Source organism: Microcaecilia unicolor, chromosome 1, assembly GCF_901765095.1.
Source record: "Microcaecilia unicolor chromosome 1, aMicUni1.1, whole genome shotgun sequence".
Classification (NCBI taxonomy): Eukaryota; Metazoa; Chordata; class Amphibia; order Gymnophiona; family Siphonopidae; genus Microcaecilia; species Microcaecilia unicolor.
This window is the reverse complement of record NC_044031.1, coordinates 600,738,777-600,764,594: the sequence shown is the minus strand read 5'-3', so window position 1 is coordinate 600,764,594 and position 25,818 is coordinate 600,738,777. Positions and strand designations below refer to the sequence as shown.

The 25,818-nt window shown below is 42.4% G+C and overlaps 1 protein-coding gene across 1 annotated transcript in view; it reads left to right on the top strand.

The window, feature by feature from the left end:
• The first annotated feature begins 9,318 nt into the window (after window positions 1-9,318).
• The window catches only part of COL22A1 (collagen type XXII alpha 1 chain), a 743,309-nt gene continuing 726,809 nt past the window's right edge, over window positions 9,319-25,818 (top strand). The window contains exon 1 of the mRNA XM_030219538.1: window positions 9,319-9,632. The gene's annotated coding sequence lies outside the window, so the exon portion shown is untranslated. The remainder of the gene's footprint in view (window positions 9,633-25,818) is intronic.

The window sequence follows — 25,818 nt, the reverse complement described above, 5'->3', positions numbered from 1 at the left end:
GACTAATACTTGTTTAACTACATGATCAGGATCATGCAGGTACTGCTGTTAAAGCAGGTTACTTTTCTGTTGCATGGCTCTCTGCTCAGGCTGCTGTATTAAGCTCGCTCAGTTCCATCATTTGCATGCCACCTCTCCCCCCCCCCCCCCAACCATACAAGTTGGGTGGGGGTGCCTGGTGGCTTTGCTAAGCTTCCCAGTTGAGTGTGAACAATCGGCCACCCCTCCATAGAAGAAGGGTGGCCACCCTCAGATTGCCCTGCCATCAAATACCCCCACTTTAAATGGTATCATCAGTGTTGTTGTGTAGTCAATTTCACCCACGCAATCCATGTGTCCCTTGGATACCTCCCTCCAGCATGCCAAGACCCGCAACAGTGACACTTCACTTGTTGCAGGTCCCCCACTAAGGTGTACCTCGGCTGTGGCCATCTCTAATCAACAACCTGTCTACAGCATCCTGTATATCTGTGCTGAATATGTCCAAGCCTATGTCGAATAAGTGTACCCTTTCAGACCAGTATAGGCCGGAGAATGTCTCAACTATCTGCTCATGTGGAATGCTACCTCTAGCAGGGCCATCATGAACTTGTACACCCATTAATTTTCTTCCTTGTCTATTCAACTGCTCTATGTGTGCTCTTTCCCCTTTCCAAATGTGACATGGAATGATACAGGACCAGATCAGATGTGTTATCAGACAAAGTTTCACCATGTTGAGATTGTATTGCTGCATTTTGTTTTGTGAGAGCTCAGTGCTATGGGTGGATGTCAATTTGTTTCCCCCAAGGTGGATGATCAAGGACCATGGGGGGGGGGGGGAGTTATAGGATTGTAAGTGATCCAACAGCACCGGCATCAGCTGTTCCCATCTCATCCCATGTTGTCCCAGCCAGATTAATGATATGCCAGATGCTAATAGGCCAAGGCTCTCGCCTAATGGGTGAGATATTGCCATTTTAATCACCCAGTGAAGTGAATGCTCATATATCCATACCATGTAAGGACCTGAAAAAGAGCACAGGCAACAGGTGAAGTTATCATAAATTGAGTCTGACCTATATTTTATATCTATTGGAACTCCACCTAATCAATACCATGATTTGCTCTTGACAGGCTTAGCTGACTAGCCACTGTGGCAGCACCTATTCTAAAGGAATGTGTGCTGAATGACTGGCCATGGAGTCTGAAGCTTTTTAAAGTGAGCTTGAGGACTCTTGCAAATTGGTAGCATTTAAGAATGCAATTGTTCATGTGGGTAAGAAGCCATGGGGTGCTATTTTGGCAAATGGCCACATAGTTAAGTAGGTTCTGTACTGGGCATATGAGACGACCACATAATCTACCTAAGATGATAAAGTGCCCCTTGGCCCTCTGAACATTCTTGGACATGGGTATGAAAATTCATAGTTGACCATCCTCAACACCTACGTGGCTAAGTAACAGCCCCATGGGAAAAGGTTGCGTGGAGTTAGGGGAAACTATCTCACTGATATGTAAGGCACCAAAAAATGCTCATGAGAATGAACATCTGAACAAGATGGTCTCAAAGTGGTAAAAAAAAAATATTCTTTAGGGATCCCCATAGTTGTGTCAGCAACTAGTGTGTAATGGGGCACCTCCAGTCAATGCTGCTTGCCTTCTCATCTTTTCATGAGCTGTTTGACTGAAAAATGGCCCATGGGATTATTAGTACCAGATGCTTTCAGGAGGAAGCTAATCCCTGTTAGTTGCATCTGCATGGCGGAGCAACTAACACCCCTGTGCTTACCAGCAAGCATATACTACATGATTGTCCCTGTTGTAGACCAGGACGATTGCTGGACGTTGTGTGCCTGACAGAAATCCATGAACTTTTGCAGTGCCCCCATATCCTTCTTCCTGGTAAGTTGAGACAACAATATCAGGATCAATACCCAGGTGTTGGGGGACCAAACTGGTGACTTCTTTTTTACGTCCACCATAGCCAGAGACAGGCAGTGGAAAAATATACGGCCCATGGGCGCTATCCTAGATGCAAATGTGAGCTGGCCCAGGAGAGCCTGGAAGCACTTAAGTGTAGCTTTTTGGCACACGTGAAGATTTCTTCCCTAAACTTTGCTAGCATATCCTGTGATAAATGGGACACTTGCTGTGTGGCATCCAATTTAATGCCTAGGAATGTTTGTTTTTTTATTTATTTATTTATTTATTTCATTTATATCCCACATTATCCCAATGCGGCTAACAACTTATTGTAATTAAAAGTACAAAAAGTGATGCAGGATAGTATATATTAAATAGTACTAACAAAGTAAATAGAAACATAGAAAAATAGGAACATGATGGCTGATAAGGGCCCAATAGTCTATCCATTCCGCCCATCCTCAGTAACCACTAACTCTTCCTTTCCTAAGGGATCCCACATGCCTGCCCCACACTTTCTTAAATTCTGACACAGTCCTCGTCTCCATAACCTCCACTGGGAGGCCATTCCATGCATCCACCACCCTTTCGGTGAAAGAATATTTTCTTATATTCCTCCTAAGTTTATTTCCTCTTAAGTTCATCATATGCCCCCTTATTCCAGAGTTTTCCTTTATTTGAAAAAGGCTCACCTCCTGTATATTGACACCAATGAGATATTTAAACATCTCTATCATATCTCTTCCAGCGTATACATGTTGAGGTTCTTAAGCCTGTCCCTATATGTTTTACAACAGAGACCGCTTACTAATTTTGTAGCCACCCTCTGGACCAACTCCATCCTGTTTATATCTTTCCATATATGCGGTCTCCCTTATCCCTTATTTGTCCTGCTTGTTTGTCTTAGTTAGGTTGTAAGCTCTTTCGAGCAGGGACTGTCTCTTTGTGTCCAGTGTACAGCGCTGCGTACATCAAGGAGTGCTACAGAAATGATAAGTAGTAGTAGTAATTGCACATAGTACTCTAAATGGGGCCTCACCAGAGACTTATACAAGGGCACTATCACCTCTTCATGCTGGTCATCCCTCTCCTTATGCACCCGAGCATCTTTCTGGCTTTGGTCGTCACCTTTTCTACCTGATATTTAAGTTAAATTATGTATCCCCTAGGGGTTTAAATCTAGAAACTGAATGGATGATGTTGCTGTAAACTACAGCTCTGTGATTGGTCCATTTCCTGTATCTTGTGATTTGTTTTGAGACACATAAGGGGATGGTATAGAACCCCGCCACCACTTTGAAGCCGGGAGAAATGCAGATTGAGAAATGTTGGTGTCACAGATTCAGGTATGGTGAGCTCTTTTGCTGTTCCAAGAGCAGATATGGGACCTCTGTTCCAGCAGAAGTAGTTGTCAAAACCCAGATCTTCAGCTGTGCTGACTGCTGTTCCCCAGCGGTTGAGCCCCTGGGTGGGGGCGGCTGACAGGACTTGGGGTAATCGGGGCAGGAGTCTAGAACTGGCTGAGCTAGGCGGGAACATTAATCAGCAACAGACTCGTCTGTAATAGGAACAAGAATCAGGAACAGGCTGGCTGTAGCAGACACAGGAATCAGGAGTAGACTTGGCTTGACAGGAATCAGGAACCGGGAACAGACTTGGCTGTAGAAGGCAGGATTCAGGAACAGACTGGCTGTAGCAGACAAAGAAATCAAGAACAAACTGGCTTTAGCAGGCACAGGAATCAGGAGTGGACTGGCTGAAAGGCAACATCAGGTTCAGGCTTCTGGTTAAGGCAGGCAGCTAGCAGAAAGGCAACATCAGGTCCAAGCTTCTGATCAAGGCAGGTGGCTAGCAAAAAGACAATATCAGGTTCAAGCTTCTGGTCAGGGCAGACAGCTAGCAGAAAGGCAAAAAGCAAAAAGTACAACAGGAACGCACCAGCTCCGTCAGGAAGAAGTAGCTGAGGCTCTGAGTCCCAGTCCAGCTCCTCCTTAAAAGTGAGGGAATCTGACCTCAGGAGGACACCTCCACTCCGGAAGAGCCAAGCAGAGCATAAGCAGCGTAGTTAAAGACGGGGCAGCTGTCTGCGCTGCTGCGTGGGACTCCAGGACCGCAGCTGTCACCGAGAGAGAGGAGGAGGAGCCAAATGCCATGGTGGCCATCCGCATCCGCATCGTAAAGCAGAACACGAGGCCAAACATCATGGCGGCTGCCTGCGCTGCTGAACCGGAGCCTGGCCCCAGGGGAAAATGGTGAGTCATGACAGCTGGCGACATTCTAAGCAGGTAATACAATAAACATGTTAGTCTTGAGTTTGGAGGGACAATGGTATGGTTTTAATATTAATCTATACCTTTGTTATGTTTTTAGGAGGTATGATTTGATACAGCTGAAAAGCAAAACATAGTCTATGTCGGACAAAAAAAACCCGGCAGCTTGAGTCACATCTTTAAGATAACATCTTTAAGATGAGTATTGCTGTTTTAAATAACATAAAAGTGGTTAATATCATTGATTGTACAGAATGTAAAATGAAAAAGTAATTTAAAATTTCTAAGAATAATTTAAAAATCTTTCTACTATGTACCAATGAGGAGGTGGGTGCATAAGTCTTGCTGGCATAGAATATGAATGAACCAGCAAGGGGCACCGCTGAGGTCCCTGGTTAATTTACTTATGTTGAAGGCTAAAGTGTATAGATGTTATAAAGTGTTTCTAAAAAGAATCCATATTCTATTCTGTTCCTCCATTTATATACCACTTATTCCAATAGGAATCAAAGTGGTTTACAGAAGCAGATCAACTTAACCTGTTAACACTTACAAAAAATACATAAAATATATGCTTAAAATTGCAAAAGTAATTACAGTTATGAATTAAAATACTTGGAAAATAGATACATTTTCAATGTCTTCCTGAACAATAAGCAGGATGACTGAATTTGAATACTCTTAAAATGAACTAATTTGACAGATAGGAAGCCTAGTATCAGTAGTTTTAAAAAGTGATGACTCCCAAAATACAGGGTAAGATATGAATTCAGTAAGGAATGCTGAGCTAGTAGTCACCATCTGGACTGACTCTATTCTGTTTATATCCCTTTGAAGGTGTGGTCTTCAGAATTGTACACAGTAGTTGTCACCAAATACACATATAGAACCAGTGTCACTACCTTTTTTCTGCTGGCCATTCTTCTATGCACCCAAGCTTCTTACTGGCCATCACTTTATTGATCTGTTTGGCCACCTTAAGACTACATACGATCAGTCCCAGAGTGTGTACAGAATCTCACCCCTATATTATTCTACTCCCTTGGTTCTTTGCATCCCAGTTGCAAGGACGTGCATGTTTTAACATTAAATCTTAGCAACTACACTCAAGACCATTCATTATGCTTTGCTAGATCCCTTTTCATATTTGGATAACTTCCATGGTGTCTACTTTGTTGCAGAGCTTGGTATCATCTGCAAAAAACAAAACAAAAACAAATTTTCCCTGACAGTCTGTTCCCAATATCGCTTAAAACAATGTTGAAAAGAATTGGACTAAGGACCGATCCCTGCAGTGGACCACAAATAACCCCCCCCCCTTTCTTCAGAGTAGACCCCAATTGCCATTACTCTGGCTCACTTTCCACTTAATTAGTATCTGACTCCAGTCGATCACTTTGCGACCCATACCAAGATGCTTGGTTTGTTTGTTATCTATGTGGAACTGTGTCAAAGGCAGTGCTGAAATCTAAGTACACCACATCTTACAATCTCCTCTGATCCAACTCTCTGGTCACCCAGTCAAAGTTCTAGATCAGTTTCAGTTTCATCACTGGTGAAAACATCTGTCTCAAATCCTGAAATCTATTGGATTCCATAAACTATGCTATTCTGTTTTAGCAGTGATTCCATTGATTTTACTCACCACCTAGGTGAAACTTATTGGCCTTTATTTCCCAGCCTCCTCCTTAGTTCCACTTTTGTGAAGAGGAACCACTTCCTCTATCTCCAATCCTCCAGGACCATTTCCAACTCTATGGATGCATTTAAAAGGTAAGATAGCAGAGCTGCCAGACCTTCCCTACATTCCTTCAGTGCTCCTGGATGTATCCCACCCAGTTCTTACTACTGCTACTAATCATTTCTATAGTGCTACTAGATATATGCAGTGTTGTACATTTATTTTAGGCAGGTACTTTCTCTGTCCCTAGAGGGCTCACAATCTATGTTTCTACACCTGGGGCAATGGAGGGTTAAGGGACTTGCCCAGGTTGCCAGGATCAAAGCCTACTGCACTAACCATTAGGCTACTCCTCCACGTCCATTGCTTTGTTTACCTTTAGTGTAGCTGGCTCCTCATGAATAAAGTCCTCTGAAAATCATTCAAAATCTACCTCACTCCCATTCCTATATGGTTTGAATTATGTGGCCTTATTGCTGGCATTTCATCAGTACTAACAACAAGAATGATTACAAAACCCCTGTTGAATCTCATAGTAATATGCACACACTATTATTTTTTTTTAAATTTTTGTTACATTTGTACCCCACGCTTTCCCACTCATGGCAGGGCAATGGAGGGTTAAGTGACTTGCCCAGAGTCAAAAGGAGCTGCCGGTGCTTGAAGTGGGAATTGAACTCAGTTCCCCAGAACCAAAGTCCACCACCCTAACCACTAGGCCACTCCTCCACTGAGTTTCCACTTACCCGCCATAAGATTAGTAATTACAATACAAGGGAAAAGACCTCAGTGGCTTCATAGCCTAATAATAGGCATATCACAATCACTGGTCATAAAACCTCTGCTTTTTTTAAATCTATATCCCAAATATTCATTTTTCAATATTCAATGCTAAATCCAAGCTATTGTAGTGACTAATAACAGTAATTGCACTAATACTCTTACAAAAGCATATATTTTATGGTAAAAACTTCAATCTCAATAAGCATATCTTTCAAGGCTTCTTTGGGTTCTAAGGAGTCCTCCGTTTCGCTATTAATAGCTTCTTCAGGAGCCTGACACCTTGAGAATACAATTTTAAATTCACTTGTTAATTGTCACTCAATACCTACTAATAAATAACATGTTGAGAAATTATTATGCTCAGACCACTGCCAGTGCATCGTCTTTCAAACTGGTTCCAGCGTGTTTAATCTATTAATCCAGCACTGCTCTAGTTGAATCAATTTTTACCCCAATCCCCACTTCTATTTCTCTCCACTTGTCCAAATAAAGTTGTGTTTGGAGCATCTTATCCTGGTGTTTGGACTAATCTCACGGACTTGGTTCTTTTCCACCCTGTTTTTGTTATGAATGCAATAAAGCATATTTTGTTAAATTCTGATGTTTCTGGAATATTATACGGACAGTATTTGTAGTACATGTGCTCCAGTTTATATTTAAATATCCCCTAGTGATTATGTAATTTAACAATGCCAGCTTTATTTCCTTTACTTTATTGGCTACCTCTTTCAAAACCTATATCCATCTCTTTTTCCTTTCCTTCAAGATGACACTGCAACAGGGATAACCCACAAAGATTTTAGTCAGCTACTGTAGCAATTTTGAGAATGTCTTCAGTTAAATCTCCACCACCTCTAATGGGAGGTCATTCCATGAGTTCACCACCCTTTCCACAAAGAAGTATTTCCTTCGATTATTCCTCAGTCTATCATCTTTCACCATCATTCTATAACCGCTCTTTGCAGAGTTTTCTTCTGCTTGTGAGGGAGATCTGTATATCACACCAGTATAAATAGATGTTCCATTTCAGATTAATCTACAGTGTCTCCTCGTCACCTCACATGTCCTGCAGTTTTGTTGCTTTGGTATTTATATGTATATATAGTACCACTTCTCCTCTCTTTCTTCCTAGTTTCTACCCTATCCTTTCTGAATGGATTATAGCCCAGCATTAACTATATACCAGTTATTATTCTCCATATATCATATATATATATATCGTATATCCTTGACTAGCACTAAATTCCTGACAGTGTCTTCCATTATAGTCTTTAGACTGGGGGGCTTATTATTTTATTTATAAAAAAATATATAAAGATTCAGTCATTATCTACCCAGTGCCTGCATCAGTGGTGCAGAACTCTTCCCCTCCCCCAGGGACTATAACATTATTTTTTCATAGTTTATCTGATATTCTTTAAGGGGTAAATTAGCCATAAACTACCACAATAATGATGCTAGAAGCTAAACTACTTTATCAATACCATTCCAAAGTAATTGCTCCCCACCCCCCCCCCCCCCCCAAAAAAAAAACAGTGAATTCATTTTCTTTTGAGACGATTTTGCTTTTCTGGTCAATAATAATGGCCTGATCTACTGATTTCAAATGAGATTTCTCAGTGCATCTTAGACAGAGGGAAGATTATGAAGGGTGGATTGTTTGTAAGGGTTCCTTGAGGAGGGGGAAGGAGATTCCACCCCTGACCAGTATACCTCAGCTTTCAGACGTGATGGATGAGCCGTGACAGTGGATTATATCTCAGCTAGATGCGTGCTCATTTTCAAAGCACATAGACTTATGATAGTAACCTATGTAACTTTGTAAGTCTATGTGTGCTTTGAAAATGAGCCTCTATATCACCTTTTATTTTAATACGGAAGTTCTCAGGATTAACTGCAAATGAAAGATGTTCCCTGCCAGTTCAAACAATCTCCCTAAGTTGGAAGAGTTTGCTATCACTTGAAGTCCGTTTCTTTTACATCCCACCGGCCCCATTGCCTTACCCTCTGATAATACCTCATCCTTCTCCCCTAATGAAACTGATCTGCAGACGGGAGCCACTAAAGTCACTGTCCATCCATCTGATCTGCTGTCTTTCTCTGCAGAGTAGAGCGATGTGGCATCCAGAGAGACGGTGACCTCAGGATGCCGGGCAGCGCTGAAATCCAACCCAAAATACACTCCAGTAGGAAAAGACTAGGCCACCTGTTCTTAGGCATAAAAGCATTCAAGAGGGACTTTTAAAAATACATTTACAAGAATCTTATAGCAGGGGCTTTTTCTCTAATTTGTCCCATGTTGTCTGTACCTGCCGTTTGTGCTTTAAGGTTGGGGGTACTGTAATGCTTTTAAAGGCAGCACTTCTCCCCCCAGCAATTCATATCCGACTCACAGCCCCCCACCCCTCCTTGCAAAGTTATTTCAGATGCGGCTGTAAAGAGACCAAAATATCCAGAAAAGTTGGGCTATAATTGGACAAGACTGTCAGCCTCCAGCCCGTCTCTCTGTTTCTCTCTGTCCATGTGCTGGCTCCTGAAACTCAATCCTTCTCCCCTTCAGGTCCGCCTCCCCTCTCTCCTCCCCTGTGGTCCCAGCGCTTCTCCCTCCCTTTGCCCAGGGCTGGGTTAATTCCCCTCACTTTCAGGTCCCTTCCCTAGTCTCAGCAGTGGCAGGCCCGGGTAGTGGCTGGGTCCCACTCTACAGCCTTGTCTCTTGCATTGCTGTTAACTACTTCTGCAGAGTTCCCTGAAGCTCACTCCTTTCTTTTTTTGCATGCTTTGTCCCATCTGCTATCTGGATTTTAGATGAGAGGGGGAAAAAAAAATCTCCGCCTGTTGGTGATCTTATTTCCTTTCTTTATAAGAGTGGCTACAAAAGTTATTCTTTCACTCCCTGAGACAGATCTTGCAGTAAACTTCAGGACTTTGGTATTGGCTTGAACGTGGGAGAGGATCGGAAGCTGAGCTGCTGCCACAGGGTTTTCATTCATTAGGTAAGATTTATTATTATTATTATTTATTAAACTAAGGCTAGAGAATACAGATTTGCTGTACTTATTTTTCCTGTCCGTCTTCTGTGCTGTAGACAATTGTACACAACTCAGCTATTATCACTGTAAGAGGGTACAAATGAGAACAAAACCTTCCAATGACAGAAAAAGGGTGTCATTTCCATCTACTTGAATCAGAACAGTCTTCACATATTTGAGAGAAAGCTTTTGGTCGTATACATGTTACACTGCAACTTGGAACCAGTTTACAAACTGGATATTAAACAAGATAAACACTGTTCTTCAGAATCTTTGCAGTGTCAGGACCGGGAAGGTTTGAGAGGAGTTTTTTGTTGTTGTTTTACCCTGTGCTGGAAGAGGCAGGCAAATGCTTGCCCTCAAAATCACAGGCTGCAGGGTGTTGCAGCAACTGGCACTGTGAGGGCAGTGGTTTTAAGCACCAACTCTGGTATCAGAGGCAATGCAGCATCGCCCCCTCCCCCATTAAATAACAGGAGTCTGGCATTCTGCAAGTAAGTTTGAAGTGTTTCACACCGATTTTTATGTTGTTGTGGTGTGTGTGTGTACATATATATATATATATATACATAAATTAATTATACTGTTATAGTTTATACACCGTTATAGTTTATACTAATCAGAAGCATGAAGAGTTAACATGCTGTACTATTGGCCTGTCACCCAGACACCTTTCCAGCTCTGGAATGCTCCCCTGCACAGTTTACAGACGCAATGTAGGGGACTGTAGCCATGCATGCCTTTACTGTAGAGGTAGTTATATTGCAATAAAACTATGGTAATTTCATTTGGGGTTGCTGGCAAGCAAAGATGTAGTCATTATACTAAAGCAGTGAAATGAGAGAAAATGCAGCTGCCAAGTTAAAGGTGGCTAAGCCTAAGGCATGAAAAGTGAAAAGTGTTAATGGGAGTTCATACGTCATGTTTTTCCACACTGACACTCAACACTTCTCTGTTTTTCTGATGTTCCAGTAGTTGGACGCACCAGGTGTTATCATTTCCAGCTGAGCTAATCCATTCTAGTAGTTATAGAAGAGAGAGAACACAATTCTGGCACGTGAACTTCAGCAAAGTATTGGCTAGAACAGTTGATTTGTTCTCGTTTATCATGGTTAAGGGTGGCTGAGCCAATTGTAGCCTGATTTAGGGGTGCTTGTGCCAAGCTGTGGTAAAAAGTGGCTTTAACACACCCATACGGGGGGCAGACTGAGGGTGGTCTGAGCCCCCTGCCAGGCAGCTGCCTGACACCCCCCCCCTGCCGCCCCAGCCAACACCCCCGCTGTCCTGGTCCTACCTGAGGGGTCCTGGTAGTCTGGTGGCCTCTGCGAGGGGGCATGTTCTTTCATGCCCACTGTGCTGCTGCTATTCCCCTGCTGCCGGCACTGCCATATTTTCAAAATAGCGGTCAAGACTTCATGCAGTAGTCTCGCGGGTCTTGACAGTCTCGCGAGTCTTCCACAGGGAGTCTTGGCTGCCATTTTTAAAATACGGTGGTGCCGGGTGGGGGGGAATAGCGGCAGCCCAGGGGGCCAGGCAGGAAAGAACATGTTACCACCCCCCCCCCCCGGCTGAGGCCACGAGATCACCAGTGGCACGCCGGGCATCCGGGCTTCTCCTCTGGGTTCCCTAGAGCCTCTGGGCCCTCGGGCATTGCCCAGTTGCCCAAATGGTCAGTCCACCCCTGCACCCATATGTGGGTCTTTCTTGCTTGCTATGGCCTTTTTTTTTTTTTACAACAGCTGTAAAAATGCCCTTTTTTTGGCAATAGTGGCCATTTTTAAAAATTAGTGCATGACCACTTACCACCACACACTTTTTGGCCGTAAAGGCTCCTATGTTATCCATATGCTAATCAGTTAGCATGCAGTAATGTAGATGCACTAATTGGTGAACGCAGGAATGCCCACTCTCTGCCCATTTTTTAGCTTGTGGTTAGCATACACACATTTCAATGTTACCGCAGGACACCTACATAAGTATTGCCATACTGGGAAAAACCAAAGGTCCATCGAGCCCAGCATCCTGTTTCCAACAGTGGCCAATCCAGGTCACAGATACCCGGCAAGATCCCAAAAATGTACAAAACATTTTATACTGCTTATCCCAGAAATAGTGGATTTTCCCCAAGTCCATTTAATAACGGTTTATGGACTTTTCCTTTAGGAAGCTACCCAAACCTTTTTTAAACTCCGCTAAGCTAACCACATTTACCACATTCTCTGGCAATGAATTCCAGAGTTTAATTGCATGTTGAGTGAAGAAACTTTTTCTCCAATTTGTTTTAAATTTACTACATTGTAGCTTCATCGCATGCCTCCTAGTCCTAGTATTTTTGGAAAGCGTGAACAGACGCTTCACATCTACCCGTTCAACTCCACACATCCCAGTCGTGGTACTCCAGTTTTTTGCTGCGTTAGGCATGTGTTAGCACCTAACACAGCTTAATAAAAGGTCCCCTTAGATTCTAGATTCATTTGGGTCTCTCCAGTTAAGATATCTTTTATCCAGATTTGAAGGTGGGTTTGATTGCAACTCCACTACTCATTATGTAGGTAGCACTACACAAACACTTGTCTATAAGAGACCCTCCCTGCACTAGAGAGCTTACCATCTGGTTAAGACATACAAGATAAGCTTTTGGGCCCAATATTTAAAAGGGTTTAGGGGCCCTTTTACTCAGTTATGTAAGCAGGGCTGCCAAGGGGGGGGGGGCAGGGGGGACAAAATTCCCTGGGCCGCAGTCCGTCGCTCTCTGGCATTGAATTTAAGTGCCTCACGTTCGAAAGCACAGCAAGCAGAAGAAGACCACTCCTTCCTTCCATTTCCCGCCCTCGCCTGACGTAACTTCCGTGAGGGCGGGACACAGAAGGAAGGAGTGGTCTGCCGCTGCTTGCTGCGCTTTCGAAGGTGAAGTGCTTAAGGTCAGCGCTGAGGGCCCGGGGGTGGAGAGAGGGCCCAATGGCGGGTGAAGGGTGGCCTAGCGACCTCGGGTGGGGGGGCCTGGGGGCGGCCTTGTCCCGGGCCTGGCCCAGTCTCTCGGCGGCCCTGTATGTAAGCATCTACACGTGCCCAACATGCGCCAAAATGGAGTTACTGCCTGACTACCGCATGGCTCTTGAAGTAATTTCATTTTTGGCATGCAGCCTCACAGGACTAGGCCGAAGAATAATTTTTTATTTTCAGACGCGCGCAAGAGACTTTACCACTAGGTCAATGGCTGGCAGTAAGGTCGCCGACCAAAAAATGGACGTGTGGCAATTTGATTTTGCCGCACGTCCATTTTCGGCAAAAATATGAAAAAGGCCTTTTTTACAGGCATGCTGAAAAATGGATCGGCGTTTGCCAAAACCCCGCGCTTACACTACCGCAAGCCATTTTTCAGCACACCTTAGTAAAAGGACCCCTTAACCAGGTAGGAAAGGCTCTTGCTTGATTTAAATCCCACCGGATATCTCAGGAGGAAATACAGCGACACTTAACGAGGCAGTGCTGCTGAACATCTCCTCTGATCTCCATGGCACTGTCTGGGCAGAGTCAGCCGGGGTGGTCCTGGAAGTTATTACAGTACCGGCAATGTTCAATGCCAATGCCGCAAAGCTAGCTGGGCAAGTAGGACCACGTAAAAAGCTAAGCAGGCAAAGTTAAGATTGGCTCCTCTCGAGGCACTTTCTTCAAATGAGTTAGTCGTGTGCATGTACAAGTACCAAAGGGATTCGGAAAGGGAAAGCATTCAACCTCCACAATACCCAATCTGGTGTGTATATCATTCAACGAGAGTCAAGAGCTACAATACATGGAGAAAAGACCTCAGTAGATTTATCCCTTCAAAGGGTTACCTTTGATAAACTACCAACATCACAGGTCAGAAAAAAGCTCCATATATCGATTTCTTGATATCTTGTCAGTGTTCAATATTCAATATCAGTGTTTATTTTCATATGATGCAATTTGCATTTCTTACACTTAAACAATAGAAAATCATGTATTAAAAAATCATGCACTTAACGTTGAAAATGTTATTCTTGAAGGCATCTGTTGACAGTTAGGAACACTCCACAGCATCCTTAAGGAAAAGTCCCATTAGTTTTGCTTATACCATGACAGGAATGAACCTCACTCCTAAGCCAGGCTATGAGGAGTATGATCTCAGAAGGGACGTAGCCAGACCTCGCGTTGGGAGGGGGACAGAGCCCGAGGTGGGCGGGCACATTTTGGTCTGCCACTCCCCTCCCCCGCACCACCTCACTGCCAAATGGTCCATCCAGTCTGTCCATCCACACCATTTACTATCTCTTCCTGTCCCTAAAAGATCCCACGTGCTTGGCCCACACTTTCTTTAATTCAAATAAAGTTTGGTCTCCATCAACTCCACCGGGATTCTGTTCCACATATCCACCACTCTTTCTGTAAAAAAGTATTTCTTTAGATTACTCCTGAGCCTAAACCCTTTTAACTTCATCCTATGCTCTCTTATTCTAGAGTTTTCTTTCAATTGAAATAGACTTATCTCTTGTCCATTAAAGCTACAGAGATATTTAAATATCTCTAACATATCACTTTCTTCCACATATTGAGGTCTATAAGTCTGTCCCATATGCTAGATGCTCATTTTCAAAGCACATAGACTGACAAAGTTACATAACCAATGATATTCAGCTGGTGGCAGGCAGCGGAGTTAGCTTCCACCACTGGTGCTGACCCCGGATATTCAATGATGGGCCTTATCTGGTAACCGGCATTGAATATCCGGTTTCAGTTTTGACCATGGCAATTTAACTGGCTAAGCAAATATTCAGCAGTAGCTGGTTATGGGGCCCTTTTACAGAGCGGTGGTAAGCCCAACACGGGCTTACCATTCGCTCTTCCAGGACTACTGCCGGCCCAATATGGCTGCCGGCGGTAGTCTTGCCCAAAGCGCACGCCATTTCTGGGGGAAAAAGAAAATCCCCAGAAATGGCTTGTGCGGCAATAACCCGGCGGTAATCGGACATCGCTGCGCAGTACCCAATTACCGCTGGGTTAGCGTGGGAGCCCTTATCGCCAACTCAATAGGTGACGGTAAGGACTCTATGCTGCATGGCCATGCGGTAAGAGTTCACCGCATGGCCATGTGTGCTGGGGGAGTTTTTACCCGCAGTGGCAACAAGGGCTCTTGTATGCCTGAAAAATGGCTACAGTTGACTCCTTTCACTGAGGTCCATTACAACCTACTGAATAGTATCTAATGCTGTAGCCTGTGGTTTATTTTTTGAATTCCTGGTTTGGATTTACATTCAATAGTTGATTCCAGATAATCTAGTCCTGTGAGGTTGATTTATTTTTTATTTTTTTTGTAAAATAGGTACCTAGAACCAGCTCCAGTAACATGCAAATACTCTTAAACCTTCTCAAGAGAAAGGGATGATGAGATTTGATATACCATCTTTCTGTGGTTACAGTCAAAGTGTTTTTTAAATTATATACAAATACTTATTTTGTACCTCAGCCAATGGAGGGTTAAGTGACTTGCCCAGAGTCACAAGAGAGAATTGAACCCAATTCCCCTGATTCTCTGGTCATTGCATTAACCATGAGGCTGCTCCTCCACTGCAAGTAGATTTACACCAAAAAAAAATCCCTCAGAAGATATCATAGCCAAGCTAATCAATAAAGTATATCCTGTGCAGTACTGCAAAATGTATCTTAGATAAGAACATAACATAAGAACATAAGAGTAGCTATACTGGGTCAAACCAATGGTCCATCTAGCCCAGTATCCTGTTTTCTAAACAGTGGCCAAGCCAAGTCACAAGTACCTGGCAGACACCCAAATTGTGGCAACATTCCATACTACAAATCCCAAGGCAAGCAGTTGCTTCCCATGTCTGTCTCAATAGCACACTATGGACTTTTCCTCCAGGAATTTGTCTAAACCTTTTTTAAACCCAGACACGCTAACCGCTGTTACCACATCCTCCGGCACAGAGTTCCGGAGCTTAACTATTCAATGAGTGAAAAAATATTTCCTCCTATTTGTTTGAAAAATATTTCCTTGTAACTTCCTTGAATGTCACCTAGAGGGGCATAATCGAACGCAAACGCCCATTTGTAAAAACGTCCATCTCCGAGAATGGGTCCGTGAAGGGGCGGGCCGAACTGTATTTTCGAAAAAAATGAACGTCCATCTTTTTTTTCGAAAATACATTGGATTAGGGCGTTTTTTGAGCTGGGCGTTTTTGTTTTTTAGCGATAATTGAAACCGAAGCATCCCAGCTCAAAAACGACCAAATCCAAGGCATTTGGTCATGGGAGGGGCCAGCATTTGTAGTGAACTGGTCCCCCTGAGATGCCTCTATGCCAGCCTCAAATATCATACCTAGCTCCATGACAGTAGTATGCAGGTCCCCAGAGCAATTTTACTTTAGTTGGTGCTGCGCGGGACCCATGCAGAGAGGAAAAATCGGAAGAAAAAAAAAAACAAGCAAGCAAGTGCAGTCAGGGAAGTCCAAATTAAAAGATAGTAAAAGGGGGAATTGAACCAGCAACCTTTTGATTATACGCTCAGTGCTCTAGCCAGTGCACCACTGATTAGACGTCTTTACCTTTCCATTAAGTCTCTCCAAGTTTCTGTCAGCCAATCACAGCTCATTTAGCTGACATCTGTGTCAGCTAAATAGCGGTGATTGGCTGACAGAAACTTGGAGGGACTTAATGGAAAGGGAAGGCCATCTAAGCACCTGAATAATATGGCTCACTGGCTAGAGCACTGAGCTTGTAATCAGAAGGTTGCTGGTTCAATTCCCCCTTTTACTATCCTGGTAATTTAGATGTCCCTGACTGCACTTGCTTGTTTTTTTTTTTTCTTCTGATTTTTCCTCTCTGCATGGGTCCCGCACAGCACTAACTAAACTAAAATTACTTCGGGGACCTGCATACTGCTGTCATGGAACTGGGGATGACATTTGAGGCTGGCTTACAAGTTGGAAAAAAAGTGTTTAACATTCGTTTTTTTTTGGTGGGAGGGGGTTAGTGACCACTGGGGGAGTCAGGGGAGGTCATCCCCGGTTCCCTCCGGTGGTCATCTGGTCATTTAGGGCACTTTTTTGGGACCTGTTCGTGAAAAAAACGGGTCCAACAAAAGTGACCTAAATTCTCTCTGAAAACGCCTTTCTTTTTTCCATTATCGGCCGAGCACGCACATCTCTGCTCAGCCGATAACCACTCCTCAGTCCCGCCTTCACCACGCCTCCGACACGCCCCCGTCAACTTTATGCGTTCCCGCGACGGAGTGCAGTTGGAAACGCCCAAAATCGGCTTTCGATTATACCGATTTGGGCACCCACAAGAGAAAGACGTCCATCTCCCGATTTAGGTCGGAATTTGGGCGTTTTTCTCTTTCAAAAATAAGCCTCCTAGTCTTTGTACTTTTGGAATGAGTAAAAAGTTGATTTACTTCTTCTCGTTCTAAACCACTCAGGATTTTGTAGACCTCAATCATATCTCCCTTCATCCGTCTCTTTTCCAAGCTGAAAAATTAACTGAAAAATGGTGAGATCTGTCATACAGTAATGGTTGCAGCCATTAGTACAACCTTGTAATGTAAATTTAGCCTTTGAGTAGGTTCCTCATAATTAATAATCATTGAGCTCCTCTCAGATATAAAGTGCTTATAAAACCCAGTCACAACCTATTTTGAGTTTGGACTCACTGAATGAAGGAACACAGTGTTTTGGTTGCTCCAGATATCTGGTCTTGCTATTTGCTTATTTATGCTGGATATTTATAAGGAGAGTTTAAATAAATACACCATGGGCTAGGTACTATATATGGTGCCAATAAAATCAGTGCCCAAAAAAGTGCTATTCTATAAGCGTGCTTAAAGCTAGACATGGTTTGTAGAATCATGCTTATGCTCGGGAATCATGCCTAACTTTAGACACGCCCTTCAATTTCAACCATCCCAGATCTTATTCTTCCAACTTCCTTTCTTCATACACTACAAGTTTTCAATAAATCTTCAAAACTTTTAAATTCTTGTCTCAGTAGTACAAAATTGCCAAAACTTAATTTTATGGCAATTCTAAACTGCACTATAATCTTCATCGGCTTCTATTATTTATATATCAACTTAAAGCACTTATCTTAAATACATTCGGACTGGGGGCTCAAATATGTCCGACATGCATGTTTCGCCTCACGGCTGTATCAAGGACCTTCCCTACAAAAAATATATCAAAAAAATCTCATCTTAGTATCATTATGTGTGAGTAGCCGATCGATTCGGGTACGCTTGACTGAGCATAAATCACGAATTGTTACACAGAAGTGCCAGGCCCCCTTAGTGGAACATTGGGGGGAAAAAAACCATCAGGTGAAGGATATTCGCTGGAGAGAGTTAGAACAGATCGACCAAGGTAGTGAGGGTGGATCGTTGAAGAAACGTTTAAATTTTCGAGAGCAGTGGTATATCTACTATTTGATCACTGTAAATCCGTTTGGGTTGAATGCTGAATTAGATTGGGGCTCTTTAATGTAATTTGAGTGCATTTGGGTCTGTCCAATAGGAGCTGGGGTTTCCAGATGCGTCAACATTTAAATAGCTTTAGAACAGACGCCGCGGCCATCTTGATAGGAATTGTTCCTTTGATAAATGGGTCAAGCTGGCGCTAGATCGGCATAAGGGTAAGGATTAGAGGTTTTTTATTCATGGGGATTATTATGGGTGGGTAGGAAAGGAATAACTCACACATAATGATACTAAGATGAGATTTTTTTGATATATTTTTTATAGGGGAGGTCCTTGATACAGCCATGAGGCGAAACATGCATGTCATAAGTACATAAGTAATGCCATACTGGAAAAAGACCAAGGGTCCATTGAGCCCAGCATCTTGTCCATGACAGCGGCCAATTCAGGCCAAGGGCACCTGGCAAGCTTCCCAAACGTACAAACATTCTATACATGTTATTCCTGGTATTTTGGATTTTTCCAAGTCCGTTTAGTAGCAGTTTATGGACTTGTCCTTTAGGAAACCGTCCAACCCCTTTTAAAACTCTGCTAAGCTAACCGCCTTTACCACATTTTCCGGCAACGAATTCCAGAGTTTAATTACACGTTGGGTGAAGAAAAATTTTCTCCGATTTGTTTTAAATTTACTACACTGTAGTTTAATCGCATGCCCCCTAGTCCTAGTATTTTTGGAAAGCGTGAACAGACGCTTCACATCCACCTGTTCCACTCCACTCATTATTTTATATACCTCTATCATGTCTCCCCTCAGCCGTCTCTTCTCCAAGCTGTATAGCCCTAGCCTCCTTAGTCTTTCTTCATAGGGAAGTCATCCCATCCCCGCCATCATTTTAGTCGCCCTTCGCTGCACCTTTTCCAATTCTACTATGTCGGACATATTTGAGCCCCCAGTCCGAATGTATTTAAGATAAGTGCTTTAAGTTGATATATAAATAATAGAAGCCGATGAAGATTTTAGTGCAGTTTAGAATTGCCATAAAATTAAGTTTTGGCAATTTTGCATTACTGAGGCAAGAATTTAAAAGTTTTGAAGATTTATTGAAAACTTGTAATGTATGAAGAAAGGAAGTTGGAAGAATAAGATCTGGGATGGTTGAAATTGAAGGGTGAACATATTAATTTTCCCAGTAAGTGATTGATCTAGAATAGTGCCATTATTTGGTAAGATAACTTTAGGCGCGGCCATATACATCAACTAAAATATTTGAAAGGTGTTAATCCGCAAACAAACCTTTTCCGGAGACGGGAAGGCAGTAGAACTAGAGGACATGAATTGGTTGAAGGGAGGCAGACTCAGGAGTAATGTCAGGAAGTATTTTTTCACGGAGAGGATGGTGGATAAATGGCATGCCCTCCCGCGGGAGGTGGTGGAGATGAAAACGGTAATGGAATTCAAACATGCATGGGATAAACACAAAGGAATCATGTTTAGAAGGAATGGTTCCATGGAATGTTAGCGCAGATTGGGTGGCGACGCCAGTAATTGGGAAGCAAAACCAGTGCTGAGCAGACTTCTATGGTCGGTGCCCTGATCGTGACTGAATAGATAGGGATGGGCTGGAGTGTAAATTTTAAGGGGCTTTGACATTAACTTCAGAAATTTTAGTACACGGACAGTGCTGGGCAGACTTCTATGGTCTGTGCCTGAACATGACAAGAACAAATCAAACTCTGGTATACATATGAAGTATCACATATCAAGTATAATGAGTTTATCTTGTTGGACAGACTGGATGGACCGTACAGGTCTTCATCTGCCATCATCTACTATGTAAAATGTGGTGCAAATGTATGCACCTACATTAGGCATGCATCCCCGTTATTTCGTAACAACACATGTTAATTTTAGGAATACCCCCGTTATGCCCATGACCGTCCCATTTCTTTGCCCCCTTTTTCAAAACGCGTGTAAATATATAGTCACAGATCCTGCACCTAAATTTATTAGCATACATTTCAATTAAATTTAATTCATGCCAATAATTGCTTGTTAAGAAGCCAATTATTGGTGCTAATTAGCTTGTTATTTAATTACATTGCATGCAGAAATTGGGCTCATGCCCAAATTTGTGCACACAATTTTTGGCAATTTTTAGAGTTAGGGGCTATATTTTGTGACACGATTTTATAAGCACTTTATATCTGGTTTCACAATGATGGTCTTATTTAAAAAGGTGCTCCGTGATTATAAAATATGAGGAGCCTCCTCAACAGCTAAAATAACATTAAAAGGCCGTATAACATTGATGGCTGTAACCATTACTGTATGAGAGACCTCTTAACACTTTTTATTTTTGGGAAGATATGTTTTACAGTACTGCATAGGATATACTTTACAGTGAAGTTTCACAAACAGCAGTCCATTAACATGATATCACTTAATACACAGAAGAAACATGGACTCCAATATAGGTAACGTAACATATGGTATTCATTAACATGTGGAGCCAAATTTCCTTGCTCTCATAGCGTTAGTACTGCTCCTGTGTGCTTTGTTCCACTGTGCATAGTCAAAATTCTTTACAGCATCTGGTGATCAAATGGAAGTTATCTAGCATTAGACTTTTGTCACTGCCAGGTGCTACAAGTATTACAAATCCAAATATACTACAGTACCAGCAATTGACAATAGTTTATAGTCAAAATAAGGACTAAATTTCTGTAATGGGTGATCAAAAATGGCAACGTTCATATACCATAGAAAAGTTTGCAGATGTCCAAAGAGTGGAGCATAGAGAAACTCAAACTAAATTATATGGTTTTGAAAAAAGGCATTCATTCCATTGCTGGACTAGCATGAAAACGAGTAATATATTCCTTAAACCCGGAACTTGACAAGGCCATGATCGCATGGTTTACACAAGAAAGGCACGGAGGAGTACCACTTAGTGGTTCAATCCTGCAGACACAAACGAAAAGATTAGACATGTGCCTCAGTGGAGATGATAAGTTCCAAGCCAGCAAAAGATGGCTTAATTGCTTTAAGAAATAGCATGGAATTGTGCAGGCAACGATTTCAGGGGAAAGTCGATCGGCAGATGGTAAGACAGCGGACACATTTCAGGCCGAATTGAAAATGTTTATTAAAAACGGTGGTTATTTGTATTAACAAATATATAACAGTTCTTGTTTCAAAGCTACTTCTGGAGAAAACATTGGCCTTTCAGAATGATGACCTTAAAGCAGTGGGCTTCAAGAAAATTAAGGACAGAGTAATGATGCTGTTTTGTGTTAATAAGACTGGCAATCATAAACTCGGTCAGTAGCGTAGCAAGGGTGGCTGCCACCCGGTGCGGTTCGCCGTTGCACCCCCCCCCCCCCCGGAGTGCATTTTAACTGTTGGGAGGCTCCACGCCCCTTCTCCCATCTGAGTCTCCCCCCACCCCCGGACCCAGTGCCTACCCTCAGCTCCGTCCAAAGTCCTCTTCTTCCTGTCAGCTCCGGCACCCTACTACCTTTACAAAGAAATCTCGGAAGCCAAGGCGCAGCGCCTCGCGTCTGCATGTAAAAGAAGTGTGGATCGTCTCTTCGGGCCTTCCCTCACTCTGACTGTCCCGCCCTTGCGGAAATAGGAAGTTGCGTCAGCGGAGGGCGGGACAGACAGAGTGAGGGAAGGCCCGAAGAGACGATCCACACTTCTTTTACATGCAGATGCGAAGCGCAGTGCCTCGGCTTCCGAGATTTCTTTGTAAAGGTAGTAGGGTGCGGGAACTGGCAGGAAGAAGAGGACCTTGGGAGCACCCCCCTTGAGTTGATACCTGGGGCGGACCGCCCCCACCGCCCCGCCCTTGCTACGCCACTGAACTCAGTCCTCTCCTAATCGGACATTTCAGCAATCCATGCTGTTTTCATCAAACGAATCAAGCATATCTGCCTGTTATCTATGAAAGCAGCAAAAATGCTTGGATCACAGGAGCCATTGTTGATGACTGATTCCGTAAAAAATTGTACCCACAGTGAAGAAGCATTTGCATGCAAAGAAGATTGACGCTAAGGCTGTTTTACTGTTGGATAATTGCCCTGCACTTCCTCCAATAAACACTTGTGTCTAGAAATGGAAGGATATGAGTTTTATATCTGTCAAAGAACACTACATCAAAAATCCAGCCACTTGATCAGGGAATAAGTCAGAATTTCAAGACTAATTACCATTGTGTACTGATAATGTCAGTGGTTTCTAGTGAAGCAAATGTAACACCATTTTAAAGCAGCTGAATATAAATTAGGTTATTCACCAAGTGGCACATGCATAGGAAACTGTGAAAAGAAACTCCATAGAAAATTGCTAGTTGAGAGGTCTACGAGATGTGTTCGATGGTCGTGGTACAAACAGTGATGAAGGGACTCCCAAAGTTGGTGATGCTAACAGAGATTCAGATAATAAAGAAGACATCAATAATAAAACACAAAGAGAAACACAACAATGAAAGACTTGGACATAGATGTACCACTGGATATTGTTGACCAATGGCTGGAGCAAGATGAGCATTGTCTGATTTCAGAATATCACACTGACGATGAGAACATATCTACTTTTGGCATGAATGAAGATGCTGTTGGTTGTAGTAATGTTGGCACAGATGAGGACAATGGTGATTTTGAGAACGATTCCTGACTCAGAAGCTTTAACCTCAATGCATAACGCTGAACCAACTCTGTGAATTCAAGTTCGTGGCATTGCTTATTTTTTTCCAAAGGGAAACACTTGCAAACCTAAAGCAACAGAAACTTACTACATATTTTGTTCAAAGAGCTGGATTTAGTTCTACTGTAAAGCTTTTCTTTCTTTTTCTTTTTGACCTTTTGCTACAGTATTATACAGTACTGTATTGTATTTGTAATCTTTGGTGAAGAAGTTTGATGTGCAATAAATGGTGTTTATTGAAATATTTACAGTCTTTCTCTTCTATCTTTTTAATTTGTTTGATCATTATACTATAAATACCTCGAGTATTAAGTACAGTACATTTTCCTTGGTATTTTAAGCAGGATTCCTCTATCTTGCAGTTTGAGAGCTAGCTGTTTGGCTCCCTTGTTAAAGGATCTGCCCTGTATCAATTAGCCAGAGTAGATTTAAGCATTTTAGCTCACACCTTTTTCCAAGGCAAGTTACATGTAGATACAGGAAGTATATTCACTGTTCATAGTGGGTTCATAGGGGATGGGACAACTTCCCTATGAGGAAAGGCTAAAGCGGCTAGGGCTCTTCAGCTTGGAGAAAAGGCGGCTGAGGGGAGATATGATAGAGGTCTATAAAATAATGAGTGGAGTTGAACGGGTAGATGTGAAGCATCTGTTCACGCTTTCCAAAAATACTAGGACTGGGGGGCATGTGATGAAGCTACAATGTAGTAAATTTAAAATGAATCAGAGAAAATGTTTCTTCACTCAATGTGTAATTAAACTCTGGAATTCGTTGCCAGAGAATGTGGTAAAGGCGGTTAGCTTAGCAGAGTTTTAAAAATGTTTAGACGGCTTCCTAAAGGAAAAGTCCATAGACCGTTATTAAATGGACTTGGGGAAAATCCACTATTTCTGGGATAAGCAGTATAAAATGTTTTGTACTTTTTGGGGGATCTTGCCAGGTGTTTGTGATCTGGATTGGCCACTGTTGGAAACAGGATGCTGGGTTTGATGGACCTTTGGTCTTTCCCAGTGTGGCAATACTTATGCACTTATGTTCTTATGCACAGTCACAGTTTGTACCTGAGGCAATGGAGAGTTAAGTGACTTGCCCAATATAAAGTTGTGCATCTTCTCTAAGGGCTAAATTCTATTTATGGCATTTGAAAAATCCGCGTGGAAAAGAATTTCTCAAATGTACGCCTATATGTTATAGAATGGCTTAAATTTCCACACGGTTTAAAGAATACACCGACCGCCTCTCCACATGACCAAATTTGATCACCATCATTTAGGCCATGTTTTACTTGGCATAAATCTCAATGCCTAAATTAGGTGCAGTCTGCAGAGCGGGTGTATTCTATAATAATGCACATAGATTTTAGAAATGCCCATGCCCCACCCATGGCCATGCTCCCTTTTCAACTAGGCGACTCAGAATGTCCACTTACCACATTATAGAATATGCTTAGTGAGTTCTTGAGTTCTGTGCATAAATTTTAATGAATGCCAATTAGTGCTGATAATTGCTTGTTAACATCCAATTAACAGCACTGATTAGCTAGTTAACCAATTAAGTTACACGCATTGTCATAGAATATACTTTGATTTCCACGAAGAAATTAAGGCATGATGTATAGAATTTGGGGGTATGTCTACTCAAGTATTTTATAAAATACACATGTACTTTGCAACTTTGCCCCAAACCCACTCAAACTACACCCCCTACACATGGCTCACATATAAATATGCACAATTTCGGTTCACACATTTGAAAGCATAGTTTTATCAGAAGCCTTTTTCTCATGTAAAAGATTCTTTACATGCAGTGAAATCTTTCTAAAATTATCCCTCTTCCCCCCTCCCCAAGTGTGTACAAATGTTATTATCTTGTTCCCTGCCCCATTTTCCTCTGAAGTCTCTCAATATCTTCTCACCTAACCAGATATCATTGCTCCAGGAAAGTTTTGACAGTTTTCCACTCTTAATAAATAGATTTGAACAATACTATTTATACAGGGAATTGGTCTTTTATGTGGCAAATCTATATTAAACAAATTAAGAACTTGTTTTCTCAGGCAAGTTATCATTCAACAAAACTACAGTAGGGACGTGGATTACCACAGAAATTCAGTTTACTACATATTTATAAATGACCTAGAGATGGGAGTAACTAGTGAGGTAATTAAATTTGCTGATAACACAAAGTTATTCAAAGTCGTTAAAACGCGGGAGGATTGTGAAAATTACAAGAAGACCTTATGAGACTGGTAGACTGGGCGTCTAAATGGTAGATGACGTTTAATGTGAGCAAGTGCAAAGTAATGCATGTGGGAAAGAGGAACCTAAATTATAGCTACATCATGCAAGGCTCCACGTTAGGAGTCACGGACCAAGAAAGGGATCTAGGTGTCGTCGTTGATGATACATTGAAACCTTTTGCTCAGTGTGCTGCTGCGGCTAAGAAAGCAAATAGAATGTTAGGTATTATTAGGAAAGGAATGGAAAACAAAAATGAGGATGTTATAATGCCTTTGTATCACTCCATGGTGCGACCACACCTCGAATATTGTGTTTAATTCTGGTCGTCACATCTCAAAAAAGATATAGTGGAATTAGAAAAGGTGCAGAGAAGGGCGACAAAAATGATAAAGGGGAAGGGATGACTTCCCTATGAGGAAAGGCTAAAGCAGCTAGGGCTCTTCAGCTTGGAGAAAAGGCAGCTGAGAGGAGATATATTAGAGGTCTATAAAATAATGAGTGGAGTTGAACGGGTAGATGTAAAGCGTCCGTTTACACTTTCCAAAAATACTAGGACTAGGGGGCAAGCGATGAAGCTACAATGTAGTACATTTAAAATGAATCGGAGAAAATCTTTCTTCACTCAACGTGTAATTAAACTCTGGAATTCGTTGCTAGAGAATGTGTTAAAGGCAGTTAGCTTAGCGGAGTTTTAAAAAGGTTTGGACGGCTTCCTAAAGTAAAAGTCCATAGACCATTATTGAATGGACTTGGGGA